At 42.1% G+C, this 19,700-nt stretch overlaps 1 protein-coding gene across 2 annotated transcripts in view; it reads right to left on the reverse strand.

The window, feature by feature from the left end:
• Positions 1-19,700, reverse strand: part of RAB7A (RAB7A, member RAS oncogene family) — a 71,728-nt gene that overhangs the window by 29,341 nt on the left and 22,687 nt on the right. Inside the window, exon 1 of one of the 2 annotated variants that reach the window (XM_043588266.1) lies at positions 10,165-10,245. The exons of the other annotated variant lie outside the window; for it this stretch is intronic. The gene's annotated coding sequence lies outside the window, so the exon portion shown is untranslated. Of the gene's footprint in view, positions 1-10,164; positions 10,246-19,700 lie in introns of those variants that run through there. 2 annotated transcript variants of the gene reach the window in all.

Raw genomic sequence — 19,700 nt, forward strand, 5'->3', positions numbered from 1 at the left:
GCTCAGTCAGTTAAGAGTTTGACTCCAGTGCAGGTCATAATCTCACAGTTTGTGGGTTTGAGCTCCTCATTGGGCTCTGCCCTAACTGTGCAGAGCCTGTCTGGGATTCTCTCTCTCTGCCCCTACCCCTCTTGTGTGCTCTCTCTCAAAAATACATAAATAAGCTTTAAAAAAAAAAAAAAAGTGAAAAGTTAGAAAAAGAGCAGATTTTTAAAAAATAATCTCTATCCCCAACATGGGGCTCAAACTATGATCCCGAGATCAAGAGCTGCAAGCTCTACCGACTGAGGCAGCCAGGCCCCCAAAGAATAGAATTTTCAACAGATAATATCACCTAGCCAATTCCAATTGCTGAAAGACACTGCATAAGGGTTCTACAGTAGCGAGACAGCCATGCAATGTCATAAATGTAAATAAAAACAATTCTCACCAGCACTCCAAGCCAGAAGGTGGAAGAAAGAAGTTATGCTGGTTTGCAGAAGGTAGGTTTGTTAGATGGGCATAGGAAATACAGTGAAGGAAGTGAAGGAAGACTAGCTACACAGAGGCCTAAGATCAAACATTACCAAGTGCTTCTCCTGAAAACTCATTGTGTGCTTGTCTCTAGACTAAGCATCTTATCTGGGTAAACATGAAGAGTAAGATAACTGAGTGTTCCTTACAGGACAGTTTAAGGGTGTTCAGTGTCCTTTGGGGAGGAGAGTTGAAGTGTGGCTACTCTAACAATTCAAGGATTAGCAAATCAGAGAAATCCTCTACTAAAAGAAAGAGGAAAAAGGAGAGGGACATAACAGATTGCCTGAGTTAAACATAAAAATGGTTTCAAAATTCTAGGCCCAGAGGAAAGGCAAGAGAAATAACATCACCAAATGAGGTTGTGAGAGCTACTGAATTAAAGTTGAAGCCACAATTTCAAACGGTAGCAAAAATGTCCCTCCAATAAGCAAACAAGAAAGATGGAAACTGGAGTTGTTTGGAAACCCCACAATCAGATGGTACAAGAACCGGGTGCAGGTACAGGAAAGCAAAGGAGAGAAAAAAGTAGGTCACAGTCATACACTTCCAGGAGGGGATGTAAGGCATGAGAGAGGAAAAGGCCCATTCTGGGCAAGGGGCAGGACTGGCAGGGTGCCAGTCTGGCAAGGAGGAGGGAAGGGGATGAGTGGAGGGCTTTGACAAAAGCCCTTTCTGTGGAATCATGAAGTCACTTTGGGGGAGCTCAGGATAGTGCTGGTGTTCCAGAAACTGAGACAACAGGATTAGGCTGGAAAGCAGAATTTAGCAACCAGGTCAGAAGAATCACTATCTCTGGATGCACAACAGGCATTTAGGCAAGCAAGCCACTCTTAGGTTTAACTAACCTTTGTCTTGTTTTTATTGAATAAAGTCACTTGCCTGGCCTAGAGCACCTTCCCTGCCATTCAACTGGCCAATCTCTTAATGCCCTTTTTTCAACACAACTGTATTTCACAATAACTGTAAAACCTTAAATCTAGGTTCTCTGTGCCCAGGGCACCAGAGTTTGTAGGTAGTTTTTCCCTTTTGGGTCAAATGCTGCCTTCAGCAAGAAGCCTCCTTTAGCCTTCCCAAGGCCCAAGACAGACTCAAGTCTTCCTTCTGCCAGTTTCCATTATATCCACCCAATAAATGAAGAGATATTATGGGTAGGACTAAGCTATGACCAACCTAGAGTGGAATCTGCCCCAAGAGGGAGCCTACGCCTGGGACATAAATGTATGGGCAGTGGGCAGAGGCTGTGGAATTTCTTGCCCTGCTGAAGTAGTTTGTATCCTGGAAAGTTCAAGAGCCACTGCTTTAACAGAGTCAAGGATCTGATGAGGAACGTGTATTTTGAAATTCATATATCAACTACTTTCATGTTACAGCTTACAGGGATTTCCAAGTCTAGGAAAAATATGAGCTCAGTTGAGTTTTATCATATTCCCCTTTCCTCCTATGAGAGGGCCTGGAGTAACCCTGCAGTCAAATCTTTTTTTTTTTTTTTTTAAGTAAACTCTACCCCTAACGTGGGGCTCGCGTTCACCACCCCAAGACTGCTCTCCCAACTGAGCCAGACAGGTGCCCCTGTATGTGTGTGTGTATATATATATACATATATATATGTATATATATGTATATATATACATATGTATGTATATATATATATATTTTTAAGATACACTGTATTCAGTTGTATCTCAAATTTCACTGCTGAGGGAATACTTGTTTGTGTTAGGATTTTAGGACTTCAGTCTAGATGCCTGTGCTAAAATGGGAATGTCAGCATTCACCGGGCACACAAGGGCAGTACAAAGAATAATAGATGGCTGGCCTTGCCTTCTAGAGGTTTGCTGCCTGGTAGGCAAGAAGACATCATCATTACACGGGGCATATACACACAGTACTTTAAGAGTGCTGTATGGCAAGGGAGAGAACTGTATCAGCAGGAATACTGGAACATTTCAAAAGCAAGACTGAACAGCTGTACCCACAATGCCTAAGGAGTGTTCAACGTGTCAAAACTAATTGGTCAGGATGTTTTACTTGTTTTCCATTCCTTACTAGCCTCAGAGAAGTTCCCAGGAAGCTCAGTGGGAGATGTTAAAAGGCTGAAATGAGAAGATCAAGACTGTGAGGGGTCAGGTCTGAGGAGCAGCTAGACATCAGAGGGATCAAAAAGAACTGTCTGGGGTCAAGACAGCTGGGATGCGCACAGGGCCCAAGGGGACGAATCCACCATGGCTGGAGCTGGCACAAAAAAGCTAAAGCCTCTCTCGCCATGGGCACTCTAGACGACCAAACCTTACACTATTTCTCTAGAACAGGCACCATTTCCATCCCAACAGGCCTCGTGTCTCAAGTGCACTTGGCGCTCCTTCCCCAGGGTCCCACCCCCATCATGTACCCAGGAGCCTGCTCATCTGAGAAGGGGCAATGTCGAGGTGGTCTTGACGGCCTGTCTTCCGGGACACCACTCCGCAAGCCCCAGGGCATCTGGGTCCCATGTCCCTTTTTATCATACGGAATCGTGACTTACCTGAGTGTCTGTCTGTCACCTAACTGGGGGCGGAGGAAGAGGAAAGCTCTCCTTGAAGGCAGTCTCTCCTCCATCCCTGGATCCCCAACTCCAACAGTGTGCATGGCCCACGAGGGCTTGGCAAATAATGACTGCTTGGACAGTGCACATGTCCTATGCAGTAGTTACTACATGCCCCACACAGTAGTTACTAACCACAGGTGGCTACTTAAATGAAATTAAGTGAAGTCAAATAAGTTCCTCAGCCACACTCTAAGTGCTTAATAGCCAGCTGTGGCTAGCACCTACCATACTGGACAGTGCGGATATAGAGCATTTCCATTATCACAGGAAGTTTTATAGTACAGTGCTGGTCTAAACAATTCTGGAGCATTTCACCAGGATACAAGTCCTCAAACATCTCAAATCTCAATTTATGGCCATTCCTTGTTTCATTATCGATAACCTTCCACCTTTCATTCTTGACAACACAATAAAAATACTGGTTCTTCAATAGCAAACTTTCTGTCTGAATTTTTCATAAGATTACTACAGCAGGATAATGCCGCATCACATCTGATACATGCAACATGGATTCATGAATCTCAGAATAATGACATTGAGTGAAAAGGCAGACACCTCTCCCCCAAAAGTACCTCCACAGAATGCACATCTATGTAAAGCACACACACAATTCCATTGAAATGAAATACCAGAAAATGCAAACTAGAAAGCAAGCCAGTGGTTGTCTGGGGATGGGTAAAGGAAGGGGAAGTAGGCAGGAGGGAGGATTTACAAAGGAGCCTTAGGAGACTTTTCGGGGTAACACATTCATTCATTGTCTTGATTGTGGCGATAGTTTCACAGATGTCAAACTGTGTTGTGTCAAACTCAACGTGTATAGCGTAAACAGGTATGGCATTTTCTATATGGCAATTATACCTCAATTAAGGTGTTCTAAAAGAAGAGACGGTAACAGGGGCATCTGGGTGGCTCAGTTGGTTAAGCATCCAACTCTTGACTTTGATTCTGGTCATGATCTCAAGGTTCATAAGTCTGTGCGTTGACCTGCGTGGGATTCTCTCTCTCCCTCTCCCTCGTTCATAAACTTAAGAAAAGAGAGAGAAAGTAATCAGAGGCTGTCTGCAGATATTTGAGGGGATGACATGGAAGAAGTGGTGACCTTGCGATGCTTCAGTTCCCACCTCATCGAGGACATCAAATCCAGATTCCAGTTTAGGTTATCTGCTGCACACACACTTGTCATGTGTTCTGTCAGCATCTAAAGTCACATTACATACAGAAATCCACCCACCCAAATCTGTCCTTCTCAAGAGGAACATTCTCTCCTGTGCGAGGACTCAACACTATTTCCTATGTTCCTTTACTCTAAGCATTACATCTGATCTAGTCCCACCCATAACTAATCCTCCCCAAACCTCTCCTTTCCATTGGAACAACCTCACTTTGAATCCTCGCTACTTCCTGCACTTTATTTCCTTAGCCCCAGAGTCCCCCTGCTCTATTTAGTCTGCTTTGCTACATAATGTTATACATAACGTACATACACAATGTTAGCTACCAAAGGCAGAGCTCCTTGGACTAACTCTTACAGCCTTCCCAGGATAGGCCCCTGCTCCCTTTTGGTCTATTTGCTGACCACATCCAAATTCCCCTTCCACTGTAACCTGCCTCTCCACACTCTCCCAGCCCCGGATCCTACAAGGAGTATCCCTCTTGTACTATGAGCCAAACCCAGCAACTCCTGATTAGCCTAGAGGTAAACAACTGACGGAAGCTGTTGATCCACACGGTAGGTGCTGAACCACTGACATTCTCAATGGAATCTCAATGCCAGCATGCAGCTTGGTTAAGCAGTGCCACATACTAGGCACAAAGGATGCAGAACACGCAAGTCAGACCCAGGTGTCAGTAGAGAGAACAGAAGAACACACTTCATATCCACTAGGATGACTATAATCAAAAGGACAGACAGTAACAAGTGCTGATGAGCATGTGGAGAAACCAGAAGTCCCACACAGTCCGGGCTTCTGGTGGGAAGGTAAAACTGTGCAGCTGCTCTGCAAAAGGCTGGCAGTCCCCCAGAAAGTTAAACATAGGGGCACCGGTGGGGGGCCTCAGTCGGTTAAGCATCTGACTTTGGCTCAGGTCACGATCTCATGGTGTGAGGGTTCGAGCCCCTCATTGGGCTCTCTGTTGGCACAGAGCCCACTTCAGATCCTCTGTACCCCTCTCTCACTGCCCCTCTGCGCATGCTCTCTCTCAAAAATAAAAAAAGAAACTTAAAAAAAAGAAAGTTAAACAGTCACCTTATGACCCAGCAATTCCAGTCTTAGATATGAACCTAAGAGAAATGAAATGAAACATGTCCACACAAAAACTTGCACACAAATATTCATAGCATCGTTATTCACGATAGCCAAAAAAGAGGAAACCACCCAAATGGTACCAACTGATGTAAAGAGCACAAACTCCCAGTAAGAAAAATAATTTGGGCCCTTAGAAAAACTAAAAAAGTCAACAAGGGAGGAGAGATGAGCAACCACAAGATGTTCCACAGAGATGACAACCTTCCCACTCGTGCTAAGCTGGGCTGAAAAAGACTTCCCTGAGATTCTCCCCAGTATCCTTGTGGTAATTCCTCCCAGCCAGTCCACGTGAGTGATGAGCAGGACAGAGACAGCCTTGACTGCATAAGCTATTCCCATGCCTTGAAAGAAACAGCTCTTAGCCACAACTTTCTCATTTTGCCAAATTCAATCCCTTTCCAGTGCCCGAGACATTTCTACTTCTGACTCTGCCAGTTGACACTGCTCTTAACTGGAAAGGCCTTCTTGCTCCTTCTCACCATCCTTGGGTAACACAAATAACGCCTCCAAAACTGAACAAATTTCTGTCTTCAGTTGGCCTCTCTACTCACACATGCAGAAAATTATCACTAACATTGATGTGCTCTACTGATAGACACGCTTGGAGCCTGGATCCTGCTTCAGATTCTGTGTCTCTGGCTCTCTCTGCCCCTCCCCTGCTCGTGCTCCATGTGTCTCTCTCTCTCTCTCTCTCTCTCAAAAATAAACATTAAAAAAATCCTTTTTAAATTTTTTTTAATCTTTATTTATTTTTTTGAGAGACAGAGCACAAGTGGGGGAGGGGCAGAGAGGGAGAAGGAGACAGAATCTGAAGCAGGCTCCAGGCTCTGAGCTGTCAGCACAGAGCTCCATGCGGGGCTCAAACCCACAAACCGTGAGATCATGACCTGAGCTGAAGTTGGACGCTTAATCAACTGAGCCACCCAGGCGTCCCCAAAAAATCTTTTTTAAGTAAAGAAAACAATTAAGTTTCGAAATGACGAACAGTAACTACCAGTTGCTCAATAAAAAGCAGGCTACACCAAAAAACACTGGTAACCACTGTTAAACACTGGTAAACACTGTCACGGGCAACAGGAGGTAGGTCATTCATCACAGCAGCAAGACTGGACTAAATGTACCATGTGATTCCTTTCTGGCTTCATGATTTTATAATCAGCTACCAAGAGCATCATAAAGTGTAAATTGTGATGAACAAAATTATTTCAAGAAACGATTATTTCATATAATTCCTCATTCTGAAGATACGTAATTAGAGGAAAGCAATGTACCCTGCCTTTTTAATAGGAATTGTACCAGCTGACAAGTAGGAAAAAATTTTGAACAGATGAATGCCAGAAGGAATGATTGAAATAGAAAAAAAAAAAAAATTCTGCAACCCTGAATGAAAAGGAAAGATTCAGGTCAAGATCATCGATGATGCTAATACCATAGATGAAAGGTGGGTGGGGAATTAAAGATCCACAAGGCACTGAAACAGCATTTCACAGATCACTTCCTAATCACAGAGGCTGGGAAGGAAGAGCAGTACAGAACTGTGACTACCCTAATACAGCGATTAAACTTATTCCCACCAACAGTGGGATAATCAGACATTATGAAATGTTCTTGTCAAAAACACATAACCTAAATTTACCCAAGCTTTTAGTTGTAATTTCCAGGACACAAGAAATACCAGGGCTAGAGGAACACATTGACTATCAAAGGATGCAACCTGCCAAACCCAGAATGTGGAACATTCTGTTAAGACAATTGGCTTGATCTTTTCAAAGTTAATGACATAAAAGCAGGGAGGGGAAGGGATCACAGTCTAGATGAAAAGACTTGAGCATTTAGGGGTGAAATGTCATGATAATATCTACTTTATTTTGTATTAGGTCAACCAAAAGAACAGATAGAGCAAACAGACTGGACCCTGCAATAACACAGGTCTTAACTGTGCGGCTCCACTTATATGTGTACTTTTTACAGGACAGTACTGTAACTATATTTTCTCTTACTATTTTCTTAACATTTTTTCTCTAGCTTACTTTATTGTAAGAATACTGTATATAATACATGTAACATACAAGTGTTTATGGGTGTGGCTTCTGGTCAACAGTAGTCTATTAATAGTTAAGTTTCTGGGGAGTCAGAAGTTATACCTGAATTTGACTACATGGGGACGTGGTACCCTTAACCACTGCACTGCTCAAGGATCAGCTGCTGAATTTAGGTAGGAGTGTGTGTGTTCGTATATTTTATGATTCTATTTACTTGAATTTTTTCATAACAGAACACTTAACTTATTAGATGTTTATTTATTTATTTAGAGAGCATGTGAGCGAGCAGGGGAGGGGCAGAGAGAGAGGGAGAGAGAGAATCCCAAGCAGGCTTCTCACTGTCAGAGCAGAGGCCAACGCAGGGCCCGAACCCACAAACTGTGAGATCACGACCTGAGCTGAAACCAAGAGTCCGACGCTTAAGCGACTGAGCCACCCAGGTGCCCCCAGAATAGAACATGTGAAAAAGAGATGGCTACTCCACATTAGAGGAAGAGTGGCTTCCTGAAGCAGTACTGTTAGAGCATGACCTCTGACCAGATCACATTCTGATACTTAACCCCCAGGATTCCCCAACTTCATCGTGGGCTGTTAGACCTGCCAAGGAACTTCAACATGCAGAAGTGCCTCAAATAAAACCTTCCAAAGTACTGCAGGTGTGCTTAGACAGTTGAGCACTTAGTTCAGATTTAAGTAATCCTTTGCATCTAGTCATACAATTCCCTCCCATTTTTTTTTGTTTGTTTTAGAGGGTTGTGTCTGTGATAAGACTTCAGAAAGTTAAGAAGTGTGGGAGGGATTTGTAATAAAGCATAATAAATAACATGGTCTGCTTAGTTTACTGTGTTGAGACAGAAGAGCTTGAAAGGGCACAAATTCTAGTAAACATTCTTTTTTTTTTTTTTCCCCCTGTAGGGAATGAGAGTACAAGCAAAAGCAGACGAGGGGCAGAGAGAGAGGGAGAAAGAAGCTCAAGCAGGCTCCATGCCCAGCACAGAGCCTGACCAAGTGGTGAGATGCTCGATCTCACATGATGACCTGGGCCAAAATCAAGAGTGAGGTGCTTAACCAACTGAGCTACCTAGGCACCCCAGTAAACATTCCTTCTGATTCCTGAGGGACGGTGGGCAGAAATCCTTAAAGTTTCCATTGTTTTCCCTTCCCTTATTCCCTTAGCCTTTTTCATCTTTAACCTCCACACAACAAAAGTTACCTGCAGCCTAGAACAAACTGACCCATCATTTTTAGTTCAATATTGCCAAGACTATCCTCACCCCAACAGCTCTTCAAATTTACTAGCATAAAGTTATAGAAAGCATTCTTACTTTATTTTATTATGATTTACTGTGGCAAAATATGCAGAACATAAAATTTACCATTTTAACCTTACTATCTTTTTTTTTTTTAATTTTTTTTTCAACATTTATTTATTTTTGGGACAGAGAGAGACAGAGCATGAACGGGGGAGGGGCAGAGAGAGAGAGGGAGACACAGAATCGGAAACAGGCTCCAGGCTCTGAGCCATCAGCCCAGAGCCGGACGCGGGGCTCGAACTCACGGACCGCGAGATCGTGACCTGGCTGAAGTCGGACGCTTAACCAACTGCGCCACCCAGGCGCCCCTAACCTTACTATCTTTATAAACAAATTTTCGCATCTACAATTCAATTTCCTTCCTCACATGTAAGAGAGAGACTTCCTGCCCACCTCTAACTGGTTGTAGGGTTGTAGGGAGGATTCCACGTGTGAATAGGTAAAGCAGCCTTGTAAACAATAAAACACTTTACATGCATACAACTTCTCTGAAGTCAATATGGGACTGACAGTAGAGAATATGATTCTTGCCTCGTCTCTCCTACAAACAGGATGAGATTTTAAAAGATTTCAGTTAACACTATTCCCATATGTTTTTGAATCCATTAACCTAGAGACTGAGTGTTTTCCTATAGCTCTCACTCACCCCAAAGCTACCCATCCTTTCATTTCTACATCTCACTTCTGTTATGGTTGCTGGATGAACTTCTTCACTTTTACCCAAAGGCTTAACTATCAAAAAAGCCTGTTGGTTAAGTGACTAAACTTTCTGCCAGAATACAGCTGGCTGTTCAAAAACCAGACACTAGTTCCCTGAATTCTAAGAACTATCTGAGAAACAGAACTACGTAAAGGATCATATAAGGATACTCTGGGACCTATCTCTAGGAAAGAGTGACTTTATTAATGCCAAGTTCATTAGTCAGGGTTCTCCAGAAACACAGAACCACCAGAACTATCAGAACCACCAGATGGAGAAAAAGAACTTACTGGCTCTGCTGGCACCATAAAAAGTCCAAATTTTCCCAATTACCTTCAAGTGAGATTTCAAATATAATGTTAAGGGGCACCTGGGTAGCTCAGTCAGTTAAGCATCTGACTCTTGATTTGGGCTCAGGTCATGGTGTCACAGTTCGTGAGTTCAAGCCCTGCATCAGGTTCTGCACTGATGGCGTTTGGGATTCTGTCTCCCTCTCTCTCTTCCTCTCCCCTGCTTGCTCTCTCTCAAAATAAACTTAAAAAAATATATATATGTTGTTAAAAATAAACTTCAAATATAATACACTTCATATACATATGAGATTTATATATACAATGTATACGATAATATAAATATATACGTGAGTATATAAACACATACATAAAATTTCTACATATGCATTTATTACAAGGAAGTAGCTCACATGATTAAGGAGGCCAAGGAGTCCCAAGATCTGCAGTGTGAGGGTCTGACAACCAGGAGAGCCAACAGTTAAGATCCAGGCAGGGTCTGAAGGCAGGAGAAAACCTTCAGAGAGAGTGAATTGTCTCTTGCTCAGCCTTTTGTTCTAGGCAGGACTCTACTGATTGGATGAGGGCAAGGTGCTTTGCTCAGTCTATAGATTCAAATGTTCATCTCATCCAGAAAGATCCTCACAGATGGAGCCAGAGTAACGCTTTACCCAAATAAGCGGGCATCAGGGCCCCAGTCAGGCTGACACAAAATAAGCCACCAGGCCAAGGGGTAGGCACAGAAAGCTAACAGAGTCAGGTGAAATGAGGAACCGTGATGCTCAAGCACAGGCCCAGCTCTTTGGGCTGAGAAGGAAATGCTAACGAACAGCAATGTCACAAGTTTCACAACACTGCTTCTATTTCAAGGGTTACATTACCGAAGAGTAGGTTTAACAGGACTAACACCGGGCTCACACAATTTTGGCAAAATGAAGATCCACCCGCCAAACAGGATCGCCAACAGACAGCTTGCTTTGGACATTTAGAGAGGTCACTGCTGAATACTAACTCAAGGTGAAGGACACAGCTACCCTGATAAAAAAGGAAAAGGGATGGGGCGCCTGGGTGGCGCAGTCGGTTAAGCGTCCGACTTCAGCCAGGTCACGATCTCGCGGTCCGTGAGTTCGAGCCCCGCGTCGGGCTCTGGGCTGATGGCTCGGAGCCTGGAGCCTGTTTCCGATTCTGTGTCTCCCTCTCTCTCTGCCCTCCCCCGTTCATACTCTGTCTCTCTCTGTCCCCAAAATAAATAAACGTTGAAAAAAAAAAATTTAAAAAAAAAAAAAAAAAAAAAAAAAAAAAAGGAAAAGGGATGAACACTTCACATTCCATAATTATGTGCTTTTCTACCACACCACACTGCATGGGTGAGCACACCACGAGGTGGTAAATCAGTTTATGTAACTTTATTCTTCCTTGGTTGGGATAGTTGGTTTAGAACAGAGCTTCTCCGTTTCCCCATTGCTGCTTACTAGCCTCAATGTAACTATGAAATCATATTTCAAGGGCAGAGATCTGTCCGTTAAGATGCAGTTTGGCTTTATTTGAGAGGAAGAGTGTGTATGAAGAGAAGCTACTGATCTTAATTTCCTCATTTGTAAGAACATCGCACTGTGGTGCAACATCACCACCGTCTATTTCCAGAACTTTTCATGACAGCAAACAGAAACTCCATACAGATTAAGCAAGAACTCCCCAGGTGCCGCTCCCCTAGCCCTTAGCAATGTCCACTTTCTGTCCATGAATCTTCTTTTCTAAAGAGCTCACGTGAGTGGGATCATACGATATTCATCCTTTCATGTTGGGTTGACCTCACTTGGCACGTTTTCAAGGTTCATCCACGCTGCAGCGTGAACGCTTCATTCCTTCAGGCGGTGAATAACACACCACTGCATGTAAATACCAAATTTGGTTTATATCCAGATAAAATATCTGCTGATGATGTGGGTTATTCCTACTTTTGGACTGTTGTGAGCAATTCTCCAGCGAACGACTGTGTGAATATCTGTCTGAGATCCTGTTTTCACATCCACCTGAGAGTGGCTTTGCCAGGACATACAGTGAGTCTGGGTTCTGACTCTAGCTTTCCACAGGGCCAGCACTATTTCACCTTCTCAGCAGCAACAGCAAGATGTCCAATTTCTCCACACCCTCACCTCATGTATTCTTCATGTTGCTGTTGTGTTTTAAATAATAGCCATCACTGAGGTGCCTGGGTGGCTCGGCTGGTTTTGGCTCAGATCATGATCTCACAGTGTGTGGGATTGAGCCCCGCATCAGGCTCTGTGACGACAGCACGGAGCCTGCCTCGGATTCTCTCTCCCCCCATCTCTCTCTGCCCCTCCCCAACTCACACTCTCTCTCAAAATAAATAAATTAACGTAAAAAAAATAATGAATAGGGGCGCCTAGGTGGCTCAGTCGGTTGGGCGTCCGACTTCAGCTGAGGTCATGATCTCACGGTTCGTGGGTTCGAGCCCCACATCAGGCTCTGTGCTGACAGCTCAGAGCCTGGAGCCTGCTTCAGATTCTGTGTCTCCCTCTCTCTCTGACCCTCCCTGTTCACGCTCTGTCTCTGTCTCAAAAATAAATAAACATTAAAAAAAATTAAAAAAAAAATGAATAGCCATCACAGTCACTGTGAAGTGGTATCTCACTGTTGGCTTAATTTATATTTCCCTAGTGACTGGTGATGTGCATTTTGCGTATCTTTGAAGAAATGTTTATGCAGGTCCTGTGCCCCTTTTGAATTGTGTTGTTTGTTGATGAGTTGTAGGGAGTTGTGTGTGTTTGTGTGTGTGTGTGTGTGTGTGTGTCTGTGTGTAAGTAAGCTCCATGCCCAACACGGGGCCTGAATTCATGACTGTGAGATCAAGAGTCGCAGCTCTTACAGACTGAGCCAGCAAGATGTAGGAGTTCTTCAAATATTCTGAATATTAATGTCTCATCAGATGTATGATTTACAGGTATTTTCTCTCATTCTGAGGGTTGTCTTTTTACTCTCTTGATAGTGTCCTTTGAAGCACAGAAGATTTTTTGATCAAGTCCAATTTACTTGTTTTTCCTGTTGTTGCCTGTGCTTTTGGTGTCACATTTACAAAATCACTATCAAATCCATGCACAAAACTTTCCCTTATGTTTTCTTCTAAGAATTTTATAGTTTTAATCTTTAGATTTAAGTCTTTGATTAGCTTAAAACATTTTTTAATGTTTATTCATTTTTTGAGAGAGCACAGTGCACGTACATGAGTAGGAGAGGGGCAGAGAGAGGGGGAGACACAGAATGCGAAGCAGGCTCCAGGCTCTGAGCTGTCAGCACAGAACCCAACACGGGGCTCGAACTCACAAACCACGAGATCATGCCCTGAGCTGAAGTCGGACACCTAACTGACTGAACCACCCAGGCACCCCAGTCTTCGATTAGTTTTTTTTTTTTTTTTTTTTAATTAAAAAAAAAATTTTTTTTTTCAACGTTTTATTTATTTTTGGGACAGAGAGAGACAGAGCATGAACGGGCGAGGGGCAGAGAGAGGGAGACACAGAATCGGAAATAGGCTCCAGGCTCCGAGCCATCAGCCCAGAGCCCGACGCGGGGCTCGAACTCACGGACCGCGAGATCGTGACCTGGCTGAAGTCGGACGCTTAACCGACTGCGCCACCCAGGCGCCCCCGATTAGTTTTAATTTTTGTTCATAGTCATAGCTAAGGGTCACTTTGGCAGGTATGTGTTTTCCAGTACCATTACCGTTTGGTGAAGACACGGTCCTTTTACCACTAGGTGGATTTAGCCCCCTTGTGGAAGTTCAACTGACCATGCATGTGAAGGTCAGTTTCTGGGCTCTATATTCCACACATGTATCCAGATGCCAATATCACGATGTTTTGATTACTGTGACTTTGTAGTAAGTTTTGAAATCACAAAGTGGGACACCTCCTACTTCGTTTTGAGCTTTCAAGATTGTTTTGACTATTCAGGGTCCCATGATTCTCTATATAAATTTTAGAATGCATTTTTCTATTTCTGCAAAAAGTCACTGAGATTTTAATAAAGACTGCACTGAATCTGTAGATGGTTTTGAGTAATACTGTCATCCTAATAAATTGACTTTTCTAATCCAAAAACATGAGCTATCTTTCTATTTATATCTTCTTTCAATTTTTTCAGCAGTTTTATAGTTTTCAGGCCTTTCACGTACCAATTTTTAAAAATTTTTCATTTTAAATTCCAGTAAACAGTTTTATACTAGTTTCAGGTGTACAATATAGTGATTCAACACTTCCACACATCACCCAATGTTCATCACTACAAGTGCATTCCTTAATCCCCATCACCCATTTCACCCATCCCCCCACTCTCCTCCCCTCTGGTAGCCATCAGTTCCTTCTCTATAGTTAAGAGTCCACTTCTTAGTTTGTCTCTCCTTTGCTCAATTATTTCTTAGATGCCACATGTGAGTGAAATCATATGGTACCTGTCTTTCCTAACAAGCTGATTTTATTCTTTTTGATGCTATTTTACGTGGAACTATTTTCTTGGTTTCCTTTTTGGACAGTTTGTTGTTAGTATATAGAAATGCAGCTGGTTTTTTTGTGTGTGCATTTGCTATCCTGTAACTTTGCAAGATTAGTTTATTAGCTCTAACGGGTTTTTATTTATTTTTAGTATGAAATCTTCAGATATTCTACATGTATAAGAGCCTATCATCTACAACAGAGATAATTTTACTCTTTCCTTTCCCATTCCTATGCCTTTTTTTCCTTCTTCTTGCCAGTTTGGTCAGGCTAGAACTTCCAGGACTATTATGAATAGAAGTGGCAGCAGTGGGCATCCTTGCCTTTCTCCTGATCTAAGAGGAAATGCTACCAGCCTTTCACCATTATCATGGTCACTGAGTGCTTTTCATATATGGCTTTTATTATGTTGGAAGTAACTGCCTTTTATTCCTAGTGTTCTGAGTCATGAAAAGCTGAATTTTGTCAAAGCTTTTTTTTTTTTTTACATCAAATGAGATGATGTTTTGTTTTTGTTGCTGCTGTTCCTTTTACTCCGTTAATGTGGTGTATAAGTACCGTATATGGTATACACTGATCACTTTTTCAATGTGAAATCATCCTAGCATCCCAAGAACAAATCCCACTTGTTCATGGCAAATAATCCTTTTAATATGCTGGGAAATTTTATTTGCTGGTATCCGTTCAGGAGTTTTTCAATCACTGTAGTTTTCCTTTTTCTGTAGTGTTTGCCTGGGTTCAGTATCAGAGCAATGCTGCCCTCATTGAAGGAGTTAGTAAGTGTTCCCCCTCTGATTTCTGGGAAGAATCTGAGGATCAGTATTAGTTCTTTAAATGCATTCACCAGAGAAGACATCAGGTCCAGGGCTTCTCTTTGTTGGGAGGTTCTGGACAACTGATTTCATTTCCTTACTTGACAAGTGTAATTTTTTATGGAGTCAGTTTTGGTAGTTTACATTCCTAGAAATTATTAATTTCATCCAGATATTGAATCTGTTGGTGTATAGGTGTTCATACAACTCTCTTATAATCCATTTTTTTCTGTAGAATTGGTAGTAACATCTCCACAACGTTCATTTCTGACTTTAAGTAACATGAACTTTTTTCCCCCTTAGTCAATCTAGCTAAAAGTTTGCTCTAATCTTTACAATTTCCTTTCCTTCTACTGGCTTTGGCTTTGGTTGGTTCTTTTTTTTTCCAGTTCCTTAGGAAATAAAGTTAGGTTGTTGATTGGAGAGGTTTCTTCTTTTTCACAGCCATAAATTTCCCCCTTAGCTCTGCTTTGCTGTGTCCCAAAGTTCTGGTGTACTGACTTTTCATTTAATTAACCTGAGTATTTTAAAATTTCCCTTGTGATTTCATCTTTGGCCCATTAGTTAAGAGTGTGTTGTTTAATATCCATAAATCTGTGAATTTTCCAGTTTTCCTTCTGTGACTGATTTCCTTTTTTTTTTTAAAGTAGGCTTTGCACCCAGCATGGAACCCAATGTGGGGTATGAACTCACAACTCTGAGATCAAGACCCGAATTGAGATCAAAAGTCAGATGCTTAACTGACTGAACTACCCAGGTGCCATATCCCGTGACTGATTTCTAACTTTATCTCAATATTGTGGTCAGAAAAGACATTTTATATGATATCTACATTGCAAAATCTACTGAGACTTAAACTGTGGTCTAACAGCAGGTGTGTCTTGGAGAAGGTCCCATAGGTACTTGAGAAGAACTTGTGCTGTTGTTGGGTGGGGTCCCGTCTCTTAGATCTGGTTGGGTTATTGTTATTCAAGTTCTCTATTTCCTCACTTACTTTCTCTCCGGTTCTAGCCACTCTCCAATATCATTGTAAAATTGTCTATGTCTCCCTTCAGTCCTGTCAGTTTTGGATTCATATAATTTGATGGCCTGTCATCAGGCATGTAAATGTTTATCATTATTTTATTCTTCCTGTACTGAACGTTTTATTAACATATGTCCTTCTTTGTCTCTTATTAACTTTTTTCATTTAAAATCTATCTTTGGGGCGCCTGGGTGGCTCAGTCGGTTAAGCGGCCGACTTCGGCTCAGGTCATGATCTCGCGGTCCATGAGTTTGAGCCCAGCGTCGGGCTCTGTGCTGACAGCCCGTTTCCACTTCTGTGTCTCCCTCTCTCTGACCCTCCCCCACTCATGCTCTGTCTCTCTCTGTCTCAAAAATGAATAAACGTTAAAAAAAATTAAAATAAAATAAAATAAAAATCTATCTTGACTCATACCAGTACAGCCATTTCAGCTCTCTTTCAGTTACATAGATTTGCATGGATTATCTTTTTCCATTCTTCCACATTCAAATTTTTTGTGTCTTTGGGTCTAAATTGAGTCTCTTGTACACAGCAAATAGTTGGATCACGTTTTTTTCTATTCAATCTGCCCATCTGCTTTACACGGAGAGTTTAATGCATTTTCATTTAAAGTAATTACTGGGGCGGCTGGGTGGCTCAGTCAGTTGAGCCACTGACTTCAGCTCAGGTCATGATCTCATGGTGAGTTTGAGCCCTGCTTTGGACTCTGTGCTGACAGCTCAGAGCCTGGAACCTGCTTCAGATTCTGTGTCTCCCTCTCTCTCTGCCCCTGCCCTGCTCACACTCTGTGTCTCTCTCTCTCAAAAATAAATATTTAAAAAAATATTTAAAAAAATAAATTACTGACAAGGAAGGATTTATTTCTGTGACTTTGGTGTTTGTGTTTATGCATCTTAGAGCTTTTTTGTCATTCTGCATGACTGTCTTCTATGTTTAGTTGATTTTTCGTAGTGAAATATTTAATTACCTTTTCATTTCCTTTTGTGTGTATTCTATAGCTATTTTCTTTGCCATTACCCCTAGATTACATTTAACATCCTAAAGTTATAACACTTTTATGTGCACTTATACCAGCTTTAGTAACACAAAACCTCAGCTCCTTTACAGCTCTGACCCAACCCCCTTTCAGTTACAGATGTCACATCTTTATGTACTATGCATCCAAAAACATATTAATTTTAAAAACTATATTAGTCTCTTGGAGTGCCTGTGCAGTTTAGTTGGTTAAGCGTCCAATTCTTGATTTCAGATCAGGTCATAATCTCATGGTTCATGAGATAAAGTTCCACATTGGGCTCTACGGTGACAGTGCAAAGCCTGCTTGGTCTTCTCTCCCCACCCCCACCCCCGCATCTCTCTGCCCCTCCCCCTGCCCACGCACTCACTCTCTCTCAAAATAAATAAATATTAAAATATATATATACGTACACACACACACACACACACACACACACAGGGGCACCTGGGTGACTCGGTCAGTTGAGCATCAAACTTTGGCTCGGAGCATGATCTCACGGCTCTTGAGTTCAAGCCCCATGTCAGCTCTGTGTGGACAGCTCAGACACAGCCTGTCAGATTCTGTGTCTCCCTCTCTCTCTGCCCCTCTCAAAAATAAACACTAATTTTTTTAAAAAATATATACATATATAGTCTCTTAAATTACAAAGAAAACAAAAGGTGGAGCTATAAACCTAAGCTACAATAGTGCTAGCTTTTATAATTTTCCAGGTATTTACTTTTACCAGAAATCCTTACTCATTTATAAGGTTCTGAGTTACTGTCTAGTGTCCTTTCTTTTCAAAGGTGAAGGACTCCCTTCATGTAGGCCAGGTATAGGGGTAATGGTCTGTCTACTTTGCTTTATCTGGGAATCTCTTAATCTCTTCCTCATTTTTGAAGGACAGTTTTACCAGATACAGGATGCTTGGTTGACAGCTTCTTCTCTTCAACACTTTGAACACATCAACCCATGCCTTCTGGCCTCCAAGGTTTCTCATCAGAAATCTACTCACAATCACATTGGTGAAAACAAGATGAAAGAAAGCTATCTTCCTCTCAATGCTACAGATGTTAATAACGTACCTTATTGCGTCTTATGCCACAAAACCCTTTCCTATAGTATTGTGATGCAAACATAGTTGTAGCCTCATTTTAACGCCAATCAGAGCTTAAGCAAAAGGAAACAAAGATTTTAGGTATAAACACTGAGGTCTTCAAAGCCAAAAATTATTACAGATTTCCAAACTAGAAAGGAAAAGCCTACTGAAGCACCCCAGATTTTAATTTTCAATAAAATAAATATTAGTCTCTAATAACCCACCTAAAACAAAAAGTTCTTTGGAGTCCCTTTAAAAAAAAAAAGAACGAAAAGTCTTGAGACAAAAAAGTGAGAAAACCCCTGTAGATTATCTCTAGCCACTATCAGTCCATGTCTCGCTCTGCACCATTGGTGATGGAATCACAAACACCCCAATCAGCCCCTGGCTGCACCTAGGTTTTTGGTCCTTATAGCCCAGAAAGCTGATTTCTGGTGACCTGACAGCTTGTCTTCTCCTTTTTAAAAACTTTCCATCTTATTTATTTATTGTCTCCATTCTTTTGTTTTCCCATTTTTTCCTATTTTCCTTTTTCTTATTTTTCTTTGTTCTATTTTCTTAAATTTTTTTCATTCTTTTTGTCTTTTCTCATTTTTCTCATTTTTCTTTTATTAGCATAGTCAGTAAGCATAACTACTGTTTTGTATCATTAGTGTTGTTAGTACAACTGGGTTAGGAGATCATCATGCAGCAGGGCCTCACGGCCATCTCTGTGAACATACTACCCATATCGACAATTATGAGCTCCTCAAGACCATTGGCCAGGGTAACTTTGCCAAAGTGAGGTTGGCCCAGCACATCTTGACTGGGACAGAGGCAGTGAAGGTCATTAAGAAGAGTGAGCAGAGCTCCTCCAGCCTGCAGGGACTTTGCTGTGAAGCACGCAGCATGGAGGCCTTGAATCATACCAATACTGTAAAGTTATTTGAGGTGAGTGACACTGAGGAAGCACTATTCCTTGTTTTAGAGTACATTAGTGGAGGAGACATGTTCGGTTATTTATTGAACCATGGCCACATGACAGAAAGAGGCCAGAGGCAAATTCCAGCAGCTACTATCCACTGTGCAGTACCGCCATCAGAATGGTACAATCCATAGGGACCTGAAGCCAGAGAACCTGCTTTGTGGCATGCAGCTAAATATAAAAATTTCAGACTTTGGCTTTAGCAATCAGTTCACCATTGGCCATAAGTGGAATACCTACTCTAACAGCCCCCCTTATGCTACCCCAGAACTCTTCCTGTGCCAAAAAGTACAACGATCCACCATGGTGGATGTGTGGAGCATAGGAGTCATTCTGGCACCATGGTCACCAGTGTCCCAGCCTTTTGTGGGAGAGGACTTCTGGCAGCTATGGAAGCAGATCCTGAGGGGGCAATACCACATTCCAATATTCTTATCTGTTTAATGTGAAAACCTCTTGAGAAAACTGATGGCCCTCCACCCCAGTGACAGTAGAACGTTAGAAGATATTATGAGGGGGGGGCGCCTAGGTGGCGTCTGACT

Source organism: Prionailurus bengalensis, chromosome A2 (genome assembly GCF_016509475.1).
Source record: "Prionailurus bengalensis isolate Pbe53 chromosome A2, Fcat_Pben_1.1_paternal_pri, whole genome shotgun sequence".
NCBI classification, from domain to species: domain Eukaryota; kingdom Metazoa; phylum Chordata; class Mammalia; order Carnivora; family Felidae; genus Prionailurus; species Prionailurus bengalensis.